The 13,597-nt window shown below is 37.9% G+C and overlaps 1 protein-coding gene and 1 long non-coding RNA gene across 11 annotated transcripts in view; one reads left to right on the plus strand and one right to left on the minus strand.

Annotated features, from left to right (window-relative positions):
* ATP11C (ATPase phospholipid transporting 11C (ATP11C blood group)) overlaps nt 1–13,597 on the minus strand; it is a 207,311-nt gene that overhangs the window by 118,983 nt on the left and 74,731 nt on the right. The window lies entirely within an intron of this gene.
* The window catches only part of LOC140847462 (uncharacterized), a 45,193-nt gene that overhangs the window by 22,210 nt on the left and 9,386 nt on the right, over nt 1–13,597 (plus strand). The window lies entirely within an intron of this gene.

Genomic DNA, 13,597 nt, shown 5'->3' on the forward strand with positions numbered 1-13,597 from the left:
CACACACACATAAAAGGGATAGGAGAAAACGAGCCAAGAACCACCACTGAATAAAAGCATCAGCATCCAATTTTACAAAACAGAATTCTTTCAAATGTCTTGATTCTAGGTCTTCCCTCTCATATATCTGGCACCTAATTTGAGGTTTGAAATGTGGTACTTCAAAATAAGTCAGATTCAGATCTCACAGCTCCTAATAACCTTGACACTATCGTTGGTGTGAAAGGGCAGCTCTTTATTTCCATCTGGGATGAAGGTATAAGGGTGAACAAAAATCCTGGAGCCTCATAGACAATTTGTTCAATTCGACAATTATTTATTGAGCACCTACTATGGCCCCAGATTCTATGTGGGGTGCTAGAGACAGAGAGGAAGATGTTAATCCCTTTCCTCACAGTTGAGGGGAGGAGACATACACCTAATGAGGCAGAGTATGAGACTATAATAAATAGTACAGCCTGGATTTAGCAAGATTGTTCTGTTTTTAGACAAAGTATCCCAAATTTTGTTCTAGAAAACATGGTAAGTCCAACTGCAAAAGCCATGGAGTCATAGGAGAAAGATATCAGTTCCAAAGGAAGTGGAGAGGGGGGAAAAAGGGTAAATCAGAAGCATGAGGGTATTCTTTTACTTACTAATTCATTTATTTCAAATATTTAAAGTAAGTACCTACTATATGCCAGGGTCAGAAGTTATAAAGAATAAAATTCTGTCCAATCTCCCAAGGAAGTGTCAGCTCAGTGTGCATAGCAAATGAACATTGATACTGCTCACTGACAAGTGGAGGTAACAATAGTGATAATAATGGCTAACATCTATTGAAGATTTAACGTATGCCAAGTATTGCTCAAAGCATTTTGTATGTATTACTATTCCAAACAACCCTATGAATGAAAATGAACCCATTTTACTGATGAGGAAACTGAAGCACAAAAAGATTATATGAATTAACCTAGATCAGGAGGCTAGAAAAGAACAAAAGAACAGTTCAAGATTTGCTTGTTGACAGATGGACTGTCAAGCCTTCATCATTAACCCCAATACAACACTACCTCAACAAATGAATAAACTAAGATTATGTAATCTTGGATAATAATCCTCACAGCAAAGTTATGAAGCAGGTTTTATCACTCACAAATTAGACGAGGAAATTAAGGGACAGAGAGGATAACTAAATCACTCAAAGTCTACCAGTTAAGCAGCAAAGCCAGACCATAAACCCAAATTAGCCATGTCCGTATATATTAGAAATGTCAGCTCTAACCACACTGGAAAAATAAGCCACTATATATATATATAGTTCTTCCAGAATAGCAGTATCACACGGAGAACATACTTGAATTTTTACAATGCCTTTAGGCACATGGTACTTCGGGGAATAACATCTGTAGCATCTATGTCTGCACTAAACAGTTATCACAGAAACTACTTTCTTGAGGACCAGCAATACACACATTTTGATAAGAAACCTACACACACCCGAGCAGATAGACAGGACACTGAATTGACATTGCAGCTATGTTGGTAGTATAGTTGGATCTGCTATAATTACAGCTTATGCTACATAGCAACTTGTTCAGAGAGAAACCTATGTAACGTGTGGAATTTAATTTCAAAGTAATCTTATCTATTAATTCTGCCACTTAGGAAAACATCATTTCATCATTCCTGAGAAGCATATAAAATAGCACTCACTCATCAGGGTCACAACAGCAGCCTCAGAGGTATGCAATTGCTAAGATGCTTTATTCAAATGTAAACAACTGATGACACCTAAAAATATTGCTTCAAAGTAGAGGAGAAATTTATATTTCAAAAAACTGTTGAAGTCATAAGAAAAAAAATATTCCTTAAATTATTTTAAAAAAATATTAGCAAAAAAAGTATTTTAGAATAACTGAAACACATATAATCATGTAAAGGATTCATACATATCTAAAGTAATTTTATAACATATATTGTATAAAACCAATCAGTGCATGAGTGTATAAATATGAAAGTACAGCTTTAGACCTATTAATTTTTAATTTGGTCATTGGATATAGTTTCTGGTGTCTTTTTTGGACTTAACTTCAAAAACATGGGGCTACATTTTTCTTTTTCTTTTTATTTCTTTTTATTAAGGCATCATTAATATACAATCACATGAGCAATATTGTGGTTACTAGATTCCTCCCATTATCAAATCCCCACAACATACCCCATTACAGTCACTGTCCATCACATAGTAACATGCTATAGAGTCACTAATTGTCTTCTCTGCACTATACTTCCTTCCCCGTGACCCCTAGATTATGTGGGCTAATCATAATGGCCCTTAATCCCCTTCTCTCTCCCTTTCAACCCACCCTCCACAGTCCCTTTCCCTTTGGAAACTGTTAGTCCATTCTTGGGTTCTGTGAGTCTGCTGATGTTTTGTTCCTTCAGTTTTTGCTTTGTTGTTGTACTCCACAGATGAGTGGAATCATTTGGTACTTGTCTTTCTCCACCTGGCTTATTTCACAGAGCATAATACCCTCTAGCTTCATCCATGTTGTTGCAAATGGTAGGATTTGTTTTCTTCTTATGGCTGAATAATATTCCATTGTGTATATGTACCACATATTCTTTATCCACTCATCTACTGATGGACCTTAGGTTGCTTCCATTTCTTGGCTATTGTAAATAGTGCTGCGATACACATAGGGGTGGATATGTCTTTTTGAATCTGTCATCCTGTTTTCTTACGGTAAATTCCTAGGAGTGGAATTCCTGGGTCAAATGGTATTTCTATTTTGACTTTTTTGAGGAACCTCCATACTGCTTTCCACAATGGTTGAACTAATCTGCATTCCCACCAGCAGTGTAGGAGGATTCCCCTTTCTCTGGCATCCTTGCCAGCATTTGTTGTTGTTTGCCTTTTGGATGATGGCCATCCTAACTGGTGTTAGGTGATATTTCATTGTGGTTTTAATTTATATTTCTCTCATGATTAGCAATGCAGAGCATTTTTTCATGTACCTGTTGGCCACCTGAATTTCTTCTTTGGAGAAGTGTCTGTTCAGATCCTCTGATCATTTTTTTTCACAGTGTTAATTATTTATTGCCATGTAACAAATTACCCCACAACCTAGCAGTGCAGAATAGTAAAAATTCAGGATCTCATATCGTTTTTGTAGACAAGGAGCATGGAGTGGCTTAGCTGGATGGTTCCGGCTTGGAGTATCTCTTGAGGGTGTGGCTGGCTGTCAGCTGCATCTGCTGTCATCTGAAGGCTTTGCTGGGCTGGAGGATCCCCTTCTAAGATGGTGTACTCACACAGCTGGCTGTTGGCGGGGGGCCTCATGGCATGGTGGATGGCTCTCCCCCAGAGACCAGAGCAGAAGCCGCAGTGTCTTTGATGACCTAGCCTTGGAAATCACAAACCGTCATTTCTCCACTATCCCACTAGTTAACCTGTTCTGCACTGTTCTGGATGAGGGTATGAGTCTCACTGCCAGTCACCTCGGGAAGACTTTCTTCAGGTCACTCTCAGCTGTTTTCTGATGGAAGAAACAACCTCTGAGTGAGGCCTTAGTGCTTCAACTTGCACTGAGGGGCCTCTTTGGGACAGAGCTGCAGCCAGGAGATGGGCCTTCCCCTCAAGCAGCTTGCCAGTCTGTTGGGGGAGTTGGAAAGTAGTTTACAATCTTACAAACAGAGGAAAGTTCTGGATACACACAGAGCAGTCTTGGTGGATTCAGGAAAGGCTTCCTGGAGGAAGGGACCCTTACAGCTGAGTGGTAAGAAAGCCGCAGTCTAGAAAGGAGGCCAGGAGAAGACTGTTACAACTACAGTGCTTGGAGCACTCACTGCGTGCAGGCCTGAGTTTTGAGCTGTGCACACACCCGTCTCCTTCACTACTCCTGGCAGCCTTTTCTGCCAGGTCCTGTTGTTATTCTCATTCAACAGGTACAGAAACTGAGGTGTGGGCAGTTGTGGAAAATCACAGAAGGGGTAGAGCCAGCTGTGGAACTTGGTCATTTGGCATCAGAGCCCGAACTTTTTTTTTTTCTTCTTGGTCAGCTATAGTTTATACACACACACAAACACACACACACACACACACACACACACACACACACATATATATATATAGTATCATTAATCTATAATTACATGAGGAACATTATGTTTACTAGACTCCACCCTTCACCAAGTGCACCCCACCTCCCCGATTACAGTCACTGTCCATCAGCGTAGTAAGATGCTGTAGAATCACTACTTGTATTCTCTGTGTTGCACAGTACTCCCCATGTGCCCCCCCTATATTACACATGTTAAATCATAATGCCCCCATTCTTTCTCCCCCACTTATCCCTCCCTTCCCACCCATCATCCCCAATTTCTTTCCTTCGGTAACTGTTAGTCCATTCTTCAATTCTGTGAGTCTGCTGCTGTTTTGTTCCTACAATTTTTTTCTTTGTTCGTATACTCCATAGATGAGTGAAATCATTAGGTACATGTCTTTCTCCGCCTGCCTTATTTCACTGAGCATAATACCATCTAGCGCCATCCAAGTTGTTGCAAATGGAAGGATTTGTTTTCCTCTTATGGCTGAATAATATTCCAATGTGTATATGTACCACATATTCTTTATCCACTCATCTACTGATGAACACTTACATTGCTTCCATTTCTTGGCTATTGTAAACAGTGCTTCAATACACATAGGGGTGCATATTTCTTTTCCAAACTGGGCTACTGCATTCTTAGGGTCAATTCCTAGGAGTGGAATTCCTGGGTCAAACGGTATTTCTATTTTAAGCATTCTGAGGAACCGCCATACTGCTTTCCACAATGGTTGAACTGATTTACATGCCCACCAGAAGTGTAGGAGGGTTCCCCTTTCTCCACAACCTCGCCAATATTTGTTGTTGTTTGTCTTTTGCATGGTGGCGATCTTTACTGCTGTGAGGTGATATCTCATTGTGGTTTTAATTTGCATTTCTCTCATGACTACTAATGTGGAGCATCTTTTCATGTCTGTTGGCCACCTGAATTTCTTCTATGGAGATCTGTCTGTTCAGCTCTTCTGCCCATTTTTTAATTGGATTATTTGCTTTTTGTTTGTTGAGGTGAGTGATCTCCTTATGTATTTTGGATGTCAACACTTTATCGGATCTGTCATTTATGAATATATTCTGCCATACTGTAGGATGTCTTTTTGTTCTACTGATGGTGTCCTTGGCTGATAGAAGCTTTTCAGCTTGATATAGTCCCACTTGTTCATTTCTGCTTTTGTTTCCTTGCCTGGGGAGATATGTTCCTGAAGAAGTCGCTCATGTTTATGTCCAAGAGATTTTTGCCTATGTTTTTTTCTAAGAGTTTTATGGTTTCATGACTTATATTCAGGTATTTGATCCATTTCAAATTTACTTTTGTGTATGGGGTCAGACAATGAACCAGTTTCATTCTCTTACATGTAGCTGTCCAGATTTGCCAACACCAACTGTTGAAGAGGCTGTCACTTCCCCATTGTATGTCCATGGCTCCTTTATCATATATTAATTGACCATACATGTTTGGGTTAATGTCTAGAGTCTCTATTCTGTTCCACTCATCTGTGGGTCTTTTCTTGTGCCAGTACCAAATTGTCCTAATTACTGTGGCTTTGTAGTAGAGCTTGAAGTTGGGGAGTGAGATCCCCCCCACTTTATTCTTCCTTCTCAGGATTGCTTTGATGATTTTGGGGTCCTCGGTGGTTCCATATGAATTTTTAATTATTCCTTCCAGTTCGTTGAAGAATGCTGTTGGTAATTTGATAGGGATTGCATTGAATCTGTAGACTGCTTTGGGCAGGATGGCCACTTTGACAATATTAATTCTTCCTAGCCAAGAGCATGGGATGAGTTTCCATTTGTTAGTGTCCTCTTTAATTTCTCTTAAGAGTGTCTTATAGTTTTCAGGGTATAGGTCTTTCACTTCCTTGGTTAGGTTTATTCCTAGGTATTTTATTCTTTTTGATGCAATTATGAATGGAAATGTTTTCCTGATTTCTCTTTCTATTAGTTCATTGTTAGTGTATTGGAAAGCCACAGATTTCTGTGTGTTAATTTTGTATCCTGTAACTTTGCTGAATTCAGATATTAGTTCTAGTAGTTTAGGAGTAGATTCTTTAGGGTTTTTATTTCCAATCTCATGTCATCTGCAAATAGTGACAGTTTGACTTCTTTATCAATCTAGATGTCTTTTCTGTCTTTGTGTGGTCTGATTGCCATGGCTAGGACCTCCAGTACTATGTTGAATAACAGTGGGGAGAGTGGGCATCCCTGTCTTGTTCCTGAACTCAGACGAAAAGCTTTCAGCTTTTCGCTGTTAAATATGATATTGGCTGTGGGTTTATCATATATGGCCTTTATTATATTGAGGTACTTGCCCTCCATACCCATTTTGTTGAGTTTTTATCATGAATGGATGTTGAATTTTGTCGAATGCTTTTTCAGCATCTATGGAGATGATCAAGTGGTTTTTGTCCTTTTTGTTGATGTGGTGGATGATGTTGATGGATTTTCGAATGTTGTAATATCCTTGCATCCCTCAGATGAATCCCACTTGGTCATGGAGTATGATCCTCTTGATGTATTTTTGAATTTGGTTTGCTAATATTTTGTTGAGTATTTTTGCATTTTTGATCATCAAGAATATTGGTCGCTAATTTTCTTTTTTGGTGCAGTCTTTGCCTGGTTTTGTTATTAGACTGATGCTGGCTTCATAGAATGACTTTGGAAGTATTCCCTCCTCTTCTTTTTTTTTGAAAATTTTAAGGAGAATGGGTATTATGTCCTCTCTACATATCTGGTAAAATTCAGCAGTGAATCCATCTGGCCTGGGTGTTTTGTTCATGGGTTGTTTCTTGATCACCTATTGAATTTTGTTGCTGGTAATTGGTATGTTTAGATTTTGTGTTTCTTCCTTGGTCAGTCTTGGAAGGTTGTATTGTTATATGAAGTTGTCCATTTCTTATAGGTTTTCCAGCTTGTTAGCATACAGATTCTCATACTATTCTCTAATAATTCTTTGTATTTCTGTGGGGCCCGTTGTGATTTTTCCTTTCCCATTTCTGTTTCCGTTGCTGTGTGTAGATTCCCTTTTTCTCTTATAAGTCTGGCTAGCTTATCTATTTTGTTTATTTTCTCAAAGAACCAGCTCTTGCTCTTGGTTTCATTGATTTTTTTGTATTGTTTTATTCTTCTCAATTTTATTTATTTCTTCTCATCTTTATTATATCCCTCCTTCTGCTGACATTGGGCCTCATTTGTTTTTCTTTTACCAGTTTCAATAATTGTGACTTCAAACTATTCATGTGGGATTGTTCTATCTTCCTTAAATAGGCCTGGATTGCTATATACTTTCCTCTTAGAACTGCCTTCGCTGCATCCCACAGAAGTTGGGAAGTTGTGCTGTTGTTGTCATTTGTCTCCATATATTGCTTGGTCTCTATTTTAATTTGGTCGTTGATCCATTGACTATTTAGGAGCATGTTGTTAAGCTTCCATGGGTTTGTGACCTTTATGTTTTCTTTGTACAATTTATTTCTAGTTTTATACCATTGTGGTCTGAGAAGTTGGTTGGTAGAATTTCAATTATTTTCAATTTACTGAGGCTCTACTATGTGGTCTATTCTGAAAAATGTTCCATGTGCATTTGAGAAGAATGTGTATCCTACTGCTTTTGGGTATAGAGTGAGTGGTGTGTTGAAGTCTCCTAGAACGAATGCACTGCATTCTATTTCTTCCTTTAATTCTGTTAGTATTTGTTTCACATATGTTGGTGCTTCTTTATTGGGTACATATAAATTTGTAATGGTTATATCCTCCTGTTGGGCTGACCCCTTTATCATTATGTAATGTCCTTCTTTATTTCTTGTTACTTTCTTTCTTTTGAAGTCTATTTTGTCTGATACAAGTACTGCAACACCTGCATTTTTCTTCCTATTGTTTGCATGAAATATCTTTTTCCATCTCTTCACTTTTAGTCTGTGTGTATGTCTTTGGGTTTGAGGTGAGTCTCCTGTAAGCAGCATTATGTAAGGAGGGACCTAATAAAGATCAGAGAAGAAATAAATAAAACTGAGAAGAATAAAACAATAGAAAGAATCGATGGAACCATGAGTTCATTCTTTGAGAAAATAAACAAAATAGATAAACCCCTAGCCAGACTTATTAATAGAAAAAGAATTAACAGAATCAGAAAAAACACTCTTTTATCCATTCTATTACTCTGTGTCTTTTGATTGGTGCCTTCAGTCCATTTACATTTAGGGTGATTCTCGAAAGATATGTACTTATTGCCATTGCAGGCTTTAGATTCATGGTTACCGAAAGTTCAAGGGTAGCTTCTTTACTATCTAACAAACTAACTTACCAATAACATTAACCTTTTATAAACACAGTCTGATGATTCTTTATTTCTCTTCATTCTTATTCCTCATCTTCCATTCTTTATATGTGAAGTGTTTTATTCTGTACTCTTTTGTGTGTCTTTAGACTTTTTTTTTGAATACTTGATATTTTTTGCCTTTAGTTAGTATTTGGTTGGTATTCTTTCTTTGCTATGATTTTCTTTTCTTTGTTGACATCTATTTAGCCTTAGGAGTGCTTCCATTTAGAACAGTCCCTTTAAAATATCCTATACAGGTTGTTTGTGGGAGACAAATTCCCTCAACTTTTGCATGTCTGGGAACTGTTTAATCCCTCCTTCTCATTTAAATGATGATTGTGTCAGGTAGTGCATTCCTGGTTCGAGGCCCTTGTTTCATTGCATTGAATATATCATGCCACTCCCTTCTGGCCCATAACGTTTCTGCTGAGAAGTCTGATGATAGCCTGATGGGTTTTCCTTTGTAGATGATATTTTGCTCTGGCTGCTTTTAATACTCTGTCCTTGCTCTTGATCTTTGCCATTTTAATTAGTACATGTCTTGGTGTTGTCCTCCTTGTGTGACAGACTAAAAGTCAAGGCATGGAAAAAGATATTTCATACAAACAATAGGGAGAAAAATGCAGGTGTTGCAGTACTTGTATCAGACAAATTAGACTTCAAAACAAAGAAAGTAACAAGAGATAAAGAAAGACATTACATAATGATAAAGGGGTCAGTCCAATAAGAGGATATAACCATTACAAATATATATGCACCCAATACAGGAGCACCAACATATGTGAAACAAATACTAACAGAATTAAAGGAGGAAATAGAATGCAGTGCATTCATTCCAGGAGACTTCAACACACCACTCACTCCAAAGGACAGATCCACCAGACAGACAATAAGTAACGACACAGAAGTACAGAACAACACACTAGAACAGATGGACCTAATAGACATCTATAGATCTCTATATCCAAAAGCAACAGGATGCACATTCTTCTCAAGTGCACATGGAACATTTTCCAAAACAGACCACACACTAAGCCACAGAAACAGCCTCAGTAAATTCCAAAGGATTGAAATTCTACCAACCAACTTCTCAGACCACAAAGGGATAAAACTAGAAATAAATTGTACAAGGAAAACAAAAAGGTCACAAACACATGGAGGCTTAACAACATGCTCCTAAATAATCAATGGATCAACGACAAAATTAAAATAGAGATCAAGCATTATATGGAGGCAAATGATAACACAAAGCCCCAACTTCTGTGTGACGCAGCAAAAGCAGTCTTAAGAGGAAAGTATATAGCAATCCAGGCATATTTAAAGAAGGAAGAACAATCCCAAATGAATAGTCTAATGTCACAATTATTGAAATTGGAAAAAGAAGAACAAATCAGGCCTAAAGTCAGCAGGAGGGACATAATAAAGATCAGAGAAGAAATAAATAAAACTGAGAAGAATAAAACAATAGAAAGAATCGATGGAACCATGAGTTCATTCTTTGAGAAAATAAACAAAATAGATAAACCCCTAGCCAGATTTATTAATAGAAAAAGAGAATTAACAGAATCAGTAATGAGAAAGGAATAATCATGACAGACCCCACAGAAATACAAAGAATTATCAGAGAATACTATGAAAATTTATATGCTAACAAGCAGGAAAACCTAGAAGAAATGGACAATTTCCTAGAACAATACAAACTTCCAAGACTGACCAAGGTAGAAACACAAAATCTAAACAGACCAATTGCCAGCAATGGAATTGAAGCGGTAATCAAAAAACTACCCAAGAACAAGACTCCCGGACCAGATGGATTTACTATGGAATTTTACCAGACATACAGAGACGATATAATACCCATTCTCCTTAAAATTTTCCAAAACATAGAAGAGGAGGGAATACTCCCAAACTCATTCCATGAAGCCAGCATCACCCTAATACCAAAACCAGACAAAGACCCCACCAAAAAAAAAAGAAATTACAGACCACTATCCCTGATGAACATAGATGCAAAAATACTCAACAAAATATTAGCAAACCAAATTCAAAAATACATCAAGAGGATCATACACCACGACCAAGTGGGATTCATCCCAGGAATGCAAGGATGGTACAACATTCGAAAATCCATCAACATCATCCACCACACAAACAAAAAGAAAGACAAAAACCACATAATCATCTCCATATATGCTGAAAAAGCATTCGACAAAATTCAACATCCATTCATGATAAAAACTCTCAGCAAAATAGGTATATAGGGCAAGTACCTCAACATAAAAAAGACCATATATGATAAACCCACAGTCAACATCATACTGGACAGCGAAAAGCTGAAAGCTTTTCCTCTGAGATCAGGAACAAGACAGGGATGCCCACTCTCCTCACTGTTATTTAACATAGTACTGGAGGTCCTAGCCACGGTAATCAGACAAAACAAAGAAATTCCAGGAATCCAGATTGGTAAAGAAAAACTTAAACTGTCACTATTTGCAGATGACATGACATTGTACATAAAAAACCCTAAAGACTCCACTCCAAAACTACTAGAACTGATATCAGAATACAGCAAAGTTGCAGGATACAAAATTAACACACAGAAATCTGTGGCTTTCCTATACACTAACAATAAACTAATAGAAAGAGAAATCAGGAAGACAATTCCATTCACAATAGCATCAAAAAGAATAAAATACCTAGGAATAAACCTAACCAAAGAAGTGAAAGACCTATACCCTGAAAACTATAAGACACTCTTAAGAGAAATTAAAGGGGACACTAACAAATGGAATCTCATCCCATGTTCTTGGCTAGGAAGAATTAATATAGTCAAAATGGCCATCCTGCCCAAAGCAATATACAGATTTGATGCAATCCCTATCAAATTACCAGCAACATTCTTCAATGAACTGGAACAAATAGTTCAAAAATTCCTTTGGAAACACCAAAGACCCCAAATAGTCAAAGCAATCCTGAGAAAGAAGAATAAAGTGGGGGAGATGATGCTCCCCAACTTCAAGCTCTGCTACATCTACTACAAAGCCATAGTAATCAAGACAATTTGGAACTGGCACAAGAACAGAGCCACAGACCAGTGGAACAGATTAGAGACTCCAGACATTAACCCAAACATATATGGTCAATTAATATTTGATAAAGGAGCCATGGACATAAAATGGGGAAAAGACAGTCTCTTCAACAGGTGGTGCTGGCAAAACTGGACAGCTACATGTAATAGAATGAAACTGGATGACTGTCTAACCCCATACACAAAAGTAAATTTGAAATGGATCAAAGACCTGAATGTAATTCATGAAACCATAAAACTCTTAGAAAAAAACATAGGCAAAAATCTCTTGGACATAAACATTAGTGACTTCTTCATGAACATATCTCCTCAGGCAAGAGAAAAAAAAGCAAAAATGAACAAGTGGGACTATATCAAGCTGAAAAGCTTCTGTACAGCAAAGGACACCATCAATAGAACATCTCCTACAGTATGGGAGAATATATTCATAAATGACAGATCTGATAAGGCTTGACACCCAAAATATATAAAGAGCTCACGCACCTCAATGAACAAAAAGCAAATAATCCAATTAAAAAATGGGCAGAGGAGCTGAAGAGACAGTTCTCCAAAGAAGAAATTCAGATGGCCAACAGACACATGAAAAGATGCTCCACATCGCTAGTTATCAGAGAAATGCAAATTAGAACCACAATGAGATATCACCTCACACCAGTAAGGATGGCTACCATACAAAAGACAAACAACAACAAATGTTGCTGAGGTTGTGGAGAAAGGGGAACCCTCCCACACTGCTGGTGGGAATGTAAATTAGTTCAACCATTGTGGAAAGCAATATGGAGGTTCCTCAAAATGCTCAAAATAGACTTACCATTTGACCCAGGAATTACACTTCCAGGAATTTACCCTAAGGATGCAGCACTCCAGTTTGAAAAAGACAGATGCACCCCTATGTTTATCGCAGCACTATTTACAATAGCCAAGAAATGGAAGCATCCTAAATGTCCATCAGTAGATGAATGAATAAAGAAGATATGGTACATATACACAATGGAATATTATTCAGTCACAAGAAGAAAAGAAATCCTACAATTTGCAACAACATGGATGGAGCTAGAGGGTATTATGCTCAGTGAAATAAGCCAAGCAGAGAAAGAAAAATACCAAATGATTTCACTCATCTGTGGAGTATAAGAACAAAAGAAGAACTAAAGGAACAAAACAGCAGCAGAATCACAGAACCCAAGAATGTACTAACAGTTACCAAAGGGAAAGAGACTGGGGAGAATGGGAGGGTAGGGAGGGATAAGAGTGGGGAAGAAGAACAGGGGTATTATGATTAGCATGTATAATGTGGGGTGTGGGGGAAAGAGGAGGGCTGTGCAACACAGAGAAGAAAAGTAGTGATTCTACAACATCTTACTATGCTGATGGACAGTGACTGTAATGGGGTTTGTGGAGTAGACTTGAGGTAGGGGAGAGCCTAGTAAACATAATGTTCTGCATGTAATTGTATATTAATGATAACAAAATAAAAAAAAATAATTAAAAAACTAAGTTGGCTTGTTCTGAAACATTAAAAAACACTCGATTGGCCCCAAAGAGAGTACAGTAACAGTTAGAGTACATCCAAGTCTTGAGCCAAGAATTAGTAGGATTCCAATTCCTTGCACCTGAGGTCCATTAAGAAACAGAAAGAGTGCAGATGTGAGTAGCTTGTCTGGATAAACTTCCTGTTCTGCTCCCAACTAGGTATGTGATTTGGGCAACTCATCCAAACCTTCTTAGCCTCAGTTTTCTTATCTGTAAAATAGGGAAAATAACAGTACCTGTATCTCACCAGGTCTTTCTGAAGATTTACTGAGATAATACCATAGAGCATAGATTATACTCAATAAACCTTAGCTATTATTAGCAACCACACAAATATACCAAGTTGATTTTCCCAAACTGAAGAGGGATGCATTTGTTCTCATTTCAGCAAAGGTGTAGAGGACAAACGGATCTGTGTGGTTGTATGCCAATACTCGGTGCTGATTCCAGGTGTTCTTCCCAATGGCTGATCCGTTATGGGAATATATGTGGGCCCTATGTTGAATTCAGGATTTCTCAAAGAACGCTTTTCAGAAGGTCTGCAAGAGGTTCTCCAGGGAACTTGTTTAAAACACA

This window comes from Manis javanica, chromosome X, assembly GCF_040802235.1.
Source record: "Manis javanica isolate MJ-LG chromosome X, MJ_LKY, whole genome shotgun sequence".
In the NCBI taxonomy this organism is placed as follows: domain Eukaryota; kingdom Metazoa; phylum Chordata; class Mammalia; order Pholidota; family Manidae; genus Manis; species Manis javanica.